Here is a 12,113-nt window from a genome sequence, read left to right on the forward strand (position 1 = left end):
TTATTAGATCTTGGTATTCAAGATGTATTTGGAAACTCGTATGATTTTATAATCAAACATTCATAGGACGTTAGAATTTTGTATATTTGGTGATTAAATTACTTGACTCCAACTAATCCAGTATAGGCGGATCTAGTTCCTGATGAATCCCTACGAACTTTCTTCAAGGACTCCTTTCTTCTAATCAGGTCCATAACTATATGATTTGTTACTCTTCTAATTCGCAATAGAAAATTAGAAAAAAAATTTACGTTGGAGATTAAAAACGAGAGACGGCTCAAAGTTTTCCTTCAAAAGGAAGTGGCCGAAATTTTGGAGAGAAAAACTTGTGATTTTCGAAAATTATGAAGGTGGAGGCTAGGGTTTTTCAAAAATTGTGTATGAATTCATTTTAAACTCTAAGCCTAATACACATATTTATAATCTTAGGGCCCATTAATTAAATTAAATACTTAATGGACTTAATCAATTAATTATTCTAGTCCAACTAGTTTAATTAATTAATTAATCTTTTAAAGTCCAATTAAGAACCTTAATAATATGTATGTTGGTCTTGTACACCTACAAGCCTATTATACATATACTCATTACATTTAATTTAATTCCCTTATAAATTCAACATTTGAATTTAATATTTAAATTATAAATTCAACTACTTGAATTTATCTTCTCCAATATTTAATATTTAATAAACTCAAATTTTGAGCTTAATAAATTAAATCCTCAATTTTTTTATAAATTCAACTCATTGAATTTATTCTCTCCAAATTTTATAAGTTCAACTTCTTGAATTTTCTATCTTATAAATTCAACTCCTTGTATTTATTTTCTCAAAATTTTATTATCATAAATTCAACTCCTTGAATTTACTATATCATAATATAAATTCAACTCTTTGAATTTATTCTCTCAACGAGAACAAACGATCCAGTGCTTGTGTGACCCTCAATGGTTCAGGGATACAGCTAGCCGTGGGTTCACAAATCATTGTGATTCAGGACATAATTTTTTATTCGGGCTTACCCTAGTTAGCCTCATTCTTTTCATCAACACCTTGATCAAGAATGTCAGAACTCATTTCTGATTGCACCCATCGGATCATGTTAAGAGCGTCTAGTAGCATCGCCCCATGATCCCCTAGGTATCACCGATAGTGTCTGCAAGAACTAGTCGATTATAATTAATGTACAGTACGGTCCCTTCATCTCATATATCCCGATCGAATCTGCAACCATTGGTTCATCGAGGGTTGCATATTAATTCGATAACTATGTGATAACTATAATAATGGCATCGCGTGTACTATTGGAGAACTCCTTCTTTAACGTACATCTCGTACTCTGGCCAGAGATTCCTCGCACTATTATTTCATCAGATCACATAGGATATCCACACCCGTAGGTGAGCGGTGAATCCCCGACTACAATGTACTGGCTCCTATATGTGTCGCAACTGTACCCAACCTCGCCACCTGATGACTCTCCTGGAGCTGGTAAACGAGTCAAAGCACAGCCCTAGCATATAGAGCCTCAGTGTTGTCCCGGGTCGTAAGGACTAATGGTGTACAATCATAACCACGGACTTATCCTCTCGATGAATGATAACCACTTGGAAAGTCCGAGGGAGGGTTGTTCGGTATAATCATCATATGACTATCCATCTGCATGTTTGGACATCTCCACGCCCTTACCAAGAAACGCAGTACACAAAATCACAGATGTTAGTTTCGAGCTCAAGTGACCTTTATCCATGTTTTAGGCGGCTGAATCGACTAGGAACGAATTTAAAAATGCAGTGTTTACAAATGAGTTTCAACATCGAATTACGATTCATTTGTATTAAAGCAAAATCAAGGACTTTATCTATACTAATTGCATAGATATACATATAAAATATAAGAAAACTATTAAAACTTAAATTATATTAAAATAAAATTATTTATTTCACTTGAGTCTCATCAACCGTTGGTTTGAAATACATCTACTGTGACACTCTAACGGTGTTCAAACTCTAACCATATGGGCTCCCAGATCCTTAGAATATCGCCATTTGCATTTTCTAGAATGCTTGTTCTCAAACCCAATTCCTACATCTCAAGATTTATTCCAAGATTATCAAACCCAATCACCAGTTTCAACAGAGTCCACTTCACCCATTTTCTATTCACGAAGCCCCTTGGATATAGCGATGCTTCATCTGGTGGGTTTTGTGGCTCGAGTGTTAATTCAAGCAGGAGAAGGTTCTGAGGCGGAGTTGTGGCTATGGCGGCTTCTGGGTCTGTGCAGAAATCCGAGGAGGAGTGTCGTCCCGTTCTTTCGCGTGAGTAGTTTCGGATTCTTAGACAGAAAGGCACCGAGTGAGTTCGATTTCATGTTTATGCCTACTGTTAAATTTGATCGATTGCTGCTTAGTGTTGATTGTCAGTTCTTGTAATCGTTATGGGGTTCATTAGTCTGAATCTATCTGTCTAATTTCATGATTTTGCTATTTTTGTTTTTGAATCTTGATTCAAAGAACATGGCTGCAGAGATTAGAGACGTTTCCTGAGATGCTCGTAGTTGGTGCTTCTCTTTTATTTCCTCCCCATTGCTCAACTCTCTCGTCTTTTTTCATCCATCCCTAACAGCTCCCACGACTCGCTACCCGACCCCTTCCTCTGCTCCTCCGATTTGATTCCAGGTAAATATGCAAATTAAACGTGGAAGTATGTACCCCTTTGGTTTACCCCTTGTATTTACAAATTCTGTTGGAGCAATGTTTATTCATTTGTGAGAACTATAAATAGGGAGAAATGTTTTCATTCCGGTTTTAAGAGATAATTTAGGTTTTGATTCACAATTCCAAAGGATGGATGCTCATAAAATGAGGCATTCGTGTTTTAAAAATGATTTTCTATCCATTTTCAAAAAAAGTTGATGGTAAAATGCTCGCAAGTCCATTATACAGTGTTAGTTATAATTTTGGGTCATTTGTCTGTTTTCTAGTGAGATTTTACATGTTTTTATTAAAATATAAGAGATTTTGATTTTGGGCTGGGAGGGGGTTATTGCTGTTACATCAGCTGCCAATCATTTGTGCCTCTGAACAATTATGCAATGTATCTTTAATTAACTTGCAGGGAATATCCTATGACAATATGACCATAATCGTCCAGAACTACGTGGACAACTAAATGTCCAAGTATCCATATTGGAACATAACACTGGTTGCAGATCACTTCTTTTACTGGCCATGATGTTGGTGTGCCACTGAAGGACTTCCAAATCTGATAAAAAAATTCGATTCGTGTTGTTTGCTCTCCAAGTTATGATGTTGGCTTCATACCACATAAAGATGTTGCTCTCCCTCAAGTTCTTCAACCATTTGCCCTTCCAACTGGAAGAAATGATGTGGAAAATAGGTATTTCATGACATTTAACCTCATGGGTGTTTGTCCTCTGCCATTTAGTTTTATTTATCTATCATTTGAGTGTAGATAAAATGGTACGTTACTTGACCTTTTTGGGTTTCTACCCGTAGCTCGTGAATGCATCTATGAGGGATCTATATCTTTTGTAATTTTTAATCGACTCAAGATTTGGAAGATCAACTATTCATTTCCCCTTTTCCCATCCATGAAGGAGAATTTTTCATGCAATGAAACCCTTTAGGTTTTGATTATATTGAATTTAAATTCTCGAAGTCAGAATAGGCTCCTAAGTTTGGCCCTTGGCTACTGTTGGGACAATATTAGAAGCGTGCTAGAGATGCCTTCTTCATCTGATGAAGTCTCTCCTCTCCCTATGCATAATTGGGTGATATGTGCTTATTATATAATTAAGATAGAATCTTTTGCAAGATCACATTTATGATATGAGAGCAAATATTTTGCTTTGTCCATGCAACATATGCACTCATATTACCATTTCAAACAGCAGGAAAAAGCATCCCCATGGTTTGTTTATATGCTTAGGGTTATTTCAGCTTTTTTCAGGTTTTGAGTAAGCAGAAGGTACAAAGTAGAAGTTTCATAAGACATGTTGCAATTGATTTCTTGCTGCCAAAAGATGAAATTGCTTAACAGAATTGTTACAGATGAGCATGCAATTTGTTGGAAGTTGTTCTAGATATGTTTGCAATTGCAGATATAGATCTATATCTGGATTTGTTTACTTTCCTATTGGTTGTTTTAATTTGAGTTTACTGAGATTGATTTGTATTAGGGATTACAATCTCTGTTTTTTATTTTACAGATGCTTAATTTGGTTTTTATTATTTGCATGTGACTTTTTTCTTTAGTGTTTGATATGTCAAGTTTTATCTCCGGAGGTATAATCTATTTCTTCATACAAATATGCTCCATACATCAACATGTGCTTTTCTGGTATTTATCTCGAATTTGCAATTCTCTGTATTTAAATTATACTCTTTTTTCCAAAAGTTTCATGTATCAACATGTTTAGTTTGGTTTATGGTGATTTTTCTTTTGTGGTTTTTAGGTTATTTCTTTTCTTCTGGACGGTTCTATCAAATTGGATGCAACAATTTTGGTCAATAACAAGTTGGAAAAGAAAAAATACGATCTTTCAAAATAGTGAAGTAAGAGAATATGTTCTAGGATTAATTTTTTGTTATATTTATTTTTTTATTGTATTTTGTTCGTCATGTATACACCGCATTTGTAATATGTTTAAATGTTGATTGATATTTAAAATAGTTATTATATATATTTTTTGGTTATAATAATTGTTATTTTTAGAATATTTTTTACATGTTTCTATATTTATATTCAAAATAGATTTGAAATTAATAATTTAATTAAAATGTAAAAATAATCTGAAATTTAAAAAAAAAACGTGTGTTGTAAAAGCGTTGTCTTTGACTAAAAAGACAACAAATAAAATGTAAAAAAAAATTGTCATAAGAAGTGTTGTTAAAAATTAGTTCAAAGACAACGAATAATAATCGTTGTATTTTTTGTCAAAGACAACAGTTTTTGTTGGAGCATTTCATATTCCTAATCTTGATTTTGATGTTAACAAAACTTGTTATTGTGTTTCTAACAAATTTACTCAAGTGTGAAGTTATTTAAACAAGAAGCAAACTGAAACTGAATTCTGCACAAAATGAATTTCTAGCAAGTTTCGGTATTTTGATGATATCTTTTAACTTGATGATTCAAATGACAATCCGCCAACTTGACTGATCAGAAAACTCAATTTCAAACAAGTCGTATTTCACGTCAGTTGGGCAAATTCGGACGTTATCAAGGTCTAATTGATCGCTAAATTACCGAACTGATTGCACGAAAACAACAATCAGTTGGGTATGAGTAGTTGCGGTATTTTGTTCATATCTCTCAGCTCGGTTATTGGAATGAAGAGATTCAGTACTTCATTGGAAAGATAAGACAATGATCTACAAATCATCTTTAGAAGTCAAAGTTTGAATCGAAGCTTAAGATGCTGATAAATGACGATGAAGCTACTGGTTCTACACAGACTGAAATCATTTAAGTTGATTTCAGCACACCATGTGAAACTGAACCAGACCAACTAAACTGAACCAGACCAGCTGAACTGAACCCGCTGAACTGAACCAGACCAACTGAACCAGCTGAACTGAACCGAACCAACAATTGACCAACTGAACTGAACTAGATGCTGACCAGTTGAACTGAATGACCCGTTGAGTTGACCAGTCGGGAAAATTTCTAGCAAGGCGAATTTGACCGTTGCAATTTCATAAACAGTACAGAAATTTTCCTCACGGTCATATTCTTGTGTATAAAGTATGTATCATTGTTGGAGCTTATAAATACAACATCTTGAAAATCAAACAAGAGCTTTGGAAGAGGATTCAAAGCATGGGAATTTAGCACGAATAAATCAGCTAGTTGAGAGCACAAGCCCTTGTGTGAAGATACATTTGAGATGTATATTGTAAATGATAAATTTCTCACACACAATCAGTCACACATATACAACAGAGTTGAACTTCAAATATTAGTTGAGTGAGTCTTTACACAAAGACGTAAAACATTGTGTTTGTAGTCTTTGCATTTGAGACATTAAACAATATGCTGATGTGCTACCTACAATATTGAGTGCTAGGAGTTCAGTTATACAGTAGCGCAAGTCCTAGCTGAATGGTTTTGTGAAAAGAGTTGTATAAATCAAAGTCTTCTAATGAATTATTACGAAAAGGAAGAAGGGGTGACGTAGGAGCATTTGAAGTCTCCGAACATCCATAAAAAAATTCGTGTCTATTTATTTATTGCATTTACTTACCATTTCCATTGTTTTAAGGATGCATTGTTGAATCATTTTATATGTTCTTCAAATAAAAAATTATTTGATAGGATCGGTTAATCGAATAAATAGTGTTTAGAAGGGGGTTGAATAAACACTGCTCGAATTTAAATATTATTCGACAATATGAGTTCAGTTTTGTTACAAACTGAAACTAGATATCCCGTCGGTTAATAATAATCAGTTAAACTGAATAAAAAAGTTGCGAAAAATAAACTGACTGAAAGATAGAGTATCTAACTGAAAATGACAACTGAAGTAATAACAACACAATATGTTTCTGGATGTTCGGAGACTTGAATAACTCCTACGTCACCCCTTCTATCACGAAGATAGGATATCCACTAAAAGACTTTGATCAAATACACGACACTGCACTGACCCACTTCAGTTTGGACTTATCACTTTGCCAAAACTGAAACTCTTAGTATACAACACTTTTATAGATCGTAACTGATCTTAGCACAACTTAGAAAAATCTATCAACGATTAGAAAGTGCTATTTAAGCTCGAGAATGTAGTCTTGAACACTACTGATATGACTAATAAGCGTGAGCTTTGATTTCTGATTGTGAGTAGATATTTTTGCAGCGTAACAGCAAGTAGAATGAGATAACTGAAAGTCGGAGTTGTCTTCAGTTGCTGTCTTCGACTATTTATAGGCTCTCCTCTCAACGGTAACATTAAAGAATGTTTGAATATTCTAACCATTGATTGCCACGTCGATATATTCTGACAATCGTACACTGTTCATTCTGTAATGCGGCGTTCCACTACTAGTTGCATGTATATGTACTATTTGTCGGTTGTCGCTTTCAACTGATGACGTGTACAGCTGAGAGATCAGCTGGTAAAGAATCAGTTGCCGAGAATGAACTTCAGTTGTATCGAACAGTTGACTAAGTTCAGCAGATGACGTGTTCAGTTGATGATCTGTTCAGTTGCTTAGTTCAGTTGGTAAGTCTTTTTGTCAAAGCACCGGAATAAGTTTTCAACAATTTCCCCCTTTATGTTGTTTGACAAAACTTAGAATAATATATATCTGAATAACTGAACTATATAACTGAATAACTGAACTCTTGTAGATAAAATAAGATGTAGATTCAACTGAACTCATATACTTCATAAATACAAGAATTTAAGATTTCTTCTGCTTTTCTAAAACAGTTTAAGGCTCTTCCCCCTTTCTGTCAAACAGCTCCATCTTAGAAGGTAATTTTCTAACATCAATAGATAGGATATGGAAAGAGTCGGAAATATTGCTGATAGCAGTAGTCATTGCAACTTGAAGCAAATATATCTTTCTTGAGACAAGAGACTCCACACTGTCAACTCGTTTGTTGATAGAGTCTTGAGTGGCAGTGAGACTGGAAAATATCCCTCTGTTTTTTTGTATATCTTCAACTGCGAATGTCAGAGAGGTAACAGCAGCTTGTATGGCGTTTAGTTTTTCTAAGTTGAACTGATGGGAATAGTCCAACTTCAGAGTGTGTGACAACTGAGTGTTCTGAATCTTCGATATGGCAGTGATCATTTGTTGCATACTTTCCTGCATATGCTGAACTTCTTCAAAAATAAGATCAGAATCTGAGGAAGATGGAGGAGGAGACTGATGAGAGGTTCCTGGTTCGCTTGTTGAGTGTTCAGAAATGATTAAAGTTTGTTTAGTTGAGACTGTATCAGCAACATTCTGAACTGGAACATCAGTCACAATAATTTCTCCTTGAACTGGAGGCAGTGATGGTGGATTCTGATCAGCAGAAGAACCGGCTTGATGAATGGCAGATGGTGATGAGACCAAAACTGGTGCCTCTAAAGAATGAACTTGAGAATCAATCGGCACATCAGTCGAAATAGCTTGGTCAGCAAATAGATTTTGCTGAACTGGTTCTTCTGAAGAGATGGTGACCTGTGGATGGATTTGATCAGCAGAGTGATCAACTGGATTAGACATAGGTTGACTCAATTTAGTATCCTACACCACTGCTTGGATAATTTCTTCAATGTTTGCAAAAGAAATCTCGGCTTCAGTGTATAGTTGCTGTTCAGCAGGAGATGGTTGAGGCATATTTTTAACTGACTTTTCAGTTGGAACCAAAGCCTGTTCTGAGGATGATTTTTCAACTGTATCCTCTTCATCATTTTCTGAATCTTCCTGATGAAGAACCAACTCCTGATCCATTTCCCAAAATTTTATTTGAGATTGTAACCCAAGCAAATCAGTATCAAGCTGAGTAATTACTGCTTGATCAGCAAATGCAGTAGGATTTGTTGGAACGTAGTTGTCTTTCAATTTGCTGACAATTTGAGCCAACTTCTTGGCTCTCACCTGATCAAACAAATAGTATTTCCTTTCCATCTGAGTTTAGCATTTATTGCTTCTGAATCAGCAACTGCTTCTGTGGGTAACTGGACATTTTCAGTTTCAGTTGGAGCAGTTTCAGTTGGTAACTGAATGTCATTTGGTTGCTCTATTAACTGATTATTAGGAACAGCTTCTGGTTCTTCTGGTTGATCCAATACTTCTGGTTCGTGTGTTTGGAGGTTGCTTTGATTGATATGGATGTCTTCTTCATCATCATCATCCAAGCTTATATCTGTAAATCTATCAGCTAGCTCAACTTGATCAGTTGGCTTATTAGTTAGTACAGTTTCATCAAAAACAACATGAATAGATTCCTCAACATTTAAAGTATTTTTGTTGAAGACTCTATAAGCTTTACTCACTGAAGAATAACCAAGAAATATTCCTTCTGCAGATTTAGCATCAAAGGCTTTTAAAAATGTTTTACCATTAACAAGTATAAAATATCTGCAGCCGAATATTTTAAAGTAGGAAACCACACTTTTTCTTCCATTCCAGATCTCATAAGGTGTTTTCATATGATTCTTATTAATCATTGATCTGTTTTGAGTGTAACACGCAGTGTTCACTGCTTCTGTCCAAAATATTTGAGAGATACCAGAATCAGCAAGCATTGTTCTAGCACCCTCTTTGAGGGTCCGATTTCTCCTTTCAGCTACACCATTTTGCTGAGGAGTTCTAGCTGCTGAGAGCTCATGCTTAATTCCGGCATTCTCTAAATAATTTGAAAGAATTTGATTGATAAACTAAGTTCCTCGATCATATCTGATTCTATCAATTCCAACTGATTTTTCATTTAATAATCTTTTGAAAAGCTTAATCAGTTGAGCAGCATCTTTGGACTTGAGAAATATAACCCAAGTGAATCTTGAAAAATCATCTATAACCACCAAGGTGTATTTCATTCCCCCTAAGCTCATGACTGGTATTGGACCAAATAGATCCATATGTAATAGTTCTAAGCATCGGGAAGAAGATTTACGACCTTTGTTCTTAAAAGAAGATTTGATTTGTTTACCAAACTGACATGCTGAGCAAATTTTGTCTTTGTTAAAATCCATTTTGGGCAATCCAGTAACAAGATCGTGGTTACTCAAATATGCAATAGACTTGAAATTCAGGTGGTTTAATCTCTTATGCCACAACCAGTTTTTAGAAGATTTTGAGGCAAGAAAACATACTGGTGCATAAGGCTGATCATTCCAACTGACTTTGTAAGTGTTTCCACACCTTTTGCCAGTTAGGATAATCTCTTCAGTTGAGTTTTTGACTGAACAAGAATGTTTGTCAAACTGAACTGAGAATCCATTATAGCATAATTGACTGATACTGATCAGATTATACTTAAGATTCTCAACTAATATTACATCATTAATGGTGAAGTTACCATGGATAAGTTTACCCTTATCCACAGTTTTACCTTTAGAATTATCTCCAAAACTGATGTTTGGTCCAGTGTATTTGAATCTCCTATCATGTGGCGTGAACATCCACTATCCAAGTACCATATAGATTCAATGCTTGTATTTGTTACCTGCAATCACATACAAGATAAGATTTTGGTACCATTTTTCTATTTGGGTCCAAAGTTTATTAGTCCTTTAGGAATCCAGACTTGGATTAGTCTAACTGATCTTCCAGTCCCTGTATTCCAGATGGTCTGTCCCTGTCTGTGTGTGTTTGGTGTATGGTGTGCAGAAGATACAACATGTGATTTGCCCTTTTTCAACTGATTGTTCAGCCAGTATCTTTTCTGAACTGGCTTACTGTTGTAGTAATTTGAGTAGCCATTTGAGTAATTTTTGCTGAAAATTTTTTGTTGCTGACTTCGAGAGTCAGTCACAAATTTTGGGCTATAACCAATCCACATCTTTTGCCCTTGTTCATACTTTGAGTTGGCTGTTCAATCAGTTTACTCGGCTCAGCTTGTTCTTGTACCATAACTGATTTGACAAAGTGAATGTATTTCCCTTTGTTTATATTCAGTTTTGGCTGAGTATCTTTGGAAGACGAATCATCTTTACTACAGAATCCTAAACCAGTTTTGTCAGTAACTGATTTCTAAGAATTCTGTATGTCAGTTAAAGCATCAGACGATTTGTTCCAAGCCTGAATAAGCTTAGTGTGCTTTGAATTTTCAAGCAACAACTTTTGAATCATTAATTGATCCCTGCTTCTTTCATTTCTGAGCTCAGCAATTTCCCTTTTCAGACTCAACATATCAACTGATTCATCAGTGTTTGCTTTATCGTCTTTGGGATCATTTTGCTTCGCTCTGGATTTTTCAAAGGATAAAGCAAGCTTTTGATACTCATTAACCATGTCATGCAATATTGAAATAAGTTCTTCTCTGGTAAAATCAGTTGAACTAAAATCAAATACCTGTTGACTGCTGGACTCTAGTTCTGTATCAGCAGCCATCAGACATTTTACTTCTTCTTCATTGTCACTAGAACTGCATGAAGTTTATGGTTTTGATTCCTCGCTGTCAGTGTCTGCCCATTTGGCTTTGCTATCTTCAGCTAGGAGTACTTCATGTTTCTTTCTGTAAGGCTTCTTGTCGTCCTTAGATCTCCTCTTGTGCTCATACACTTTCTTCTTTCTTTCAGTTGAAACTTGGCTGTCTTTCTTAGGCTTGGGATAGTCAGCAATATAATGACCTGATTTGCCACAATTGTTGTAGAACCCGTACTTAGACTGCGTATAAGCCATACATAATTCTAGTATTTTAAATTTAATAGACTTCATTGCATGAGTATTTTAGTGTTTTCTTTGAAGTTAATTATTTTATCCAGTAGTTTAGATTTTATTTTTTTCAGTTAATTCGGTGAGGCCGGACCGGAGTTGGAGTAAAGAGATAAAATTTAATAGTAAGAAAACATTTCTAAAATTTATTAAGATAAATAAGGAGTAAATTTATTGTAAAAGAAGGTTTAAGGAATTATTTGAATAAGTGGAGATGAGTAGTAAATAGAGTTCAATAATTAATTCCTTAATTCTTTTAAATATTTAATGAGTAGATAAAACACTAAAGAGTTAAAATACAATATTCAAGAAATATTTTCCCTCCTCTTTTATTATAATTTTCGGCCCTTTTATTTAATTTAAAATTTGTTAACAACTCAATTCCTTGATCTCCTTACTTATCTAAATTTTAGGAAATAAATCCCTCACCTTTTTAATTACCCAACAATTATTAATTAAGCACTATTCCACCCCATTTACTAAGCTAAAATCGCCCCATTTTTAATTTGAAAGATTTTATTAGTTGGCAATTCATTTCTTAATTATCCTTCCCTTAAAATTTTCTAGGTAAATATTCTCCTAACTTTTAAATCCCTATCAAATAATTAATTAAGCACCATTCCTCCCTTGTACCTAGACACCATGATCGACCCTATGCACCCCAATATCCTCTCAAAATCTGTGATATCATTCTTGTTTCCTATCTAGCAAAT

The 12,113-nt window shown here is 34.7% G+C and overlaps 1 long non-coding RNA gene across 2 annotated transcripts; it reads left to right on the plus strand.

Annotated features, from left to right (window-relative positions):
- The first annotated feature begins 2,019 nt into the window (after positions 1-2,019).
- On the plus strand, positions 2,020-4,708 carry LOC140818335 (uncharacterized). 2 transcript variants are annotated; one of them, XR_012114955.1, is made up of 3 exons: positions 2,020-2,356; positions 2,515-2,679; positions 3,119-4,708. It is a non-coding gene; the product is annotated as an uncharacterized lncRNA (long non-coding RNA). The 2 variants fall into 2 exon arrangements; XR_012114954.1 differs by having other exon boundaries at positions 2,528-2,679.
- Positions 4,709-12,113: the final 7,405 nt, after the last annotated feature.

The sequence above is a fragment of the Primulina eburnea genome, chromosome 17 (assembly GCF_022965805.1).
Source record: "Primulina eburnea isolate SZY01 chromosome 17, ASM2296580v1, whole genome shotgun sequence".
Classification (NCBI taxonomy): Eukaryota; Viridiplantae; Streptophyta; class Magnoliopsida; order Lamiales; family Gesneriaceae; genus Primulina; species Primulina eburnea.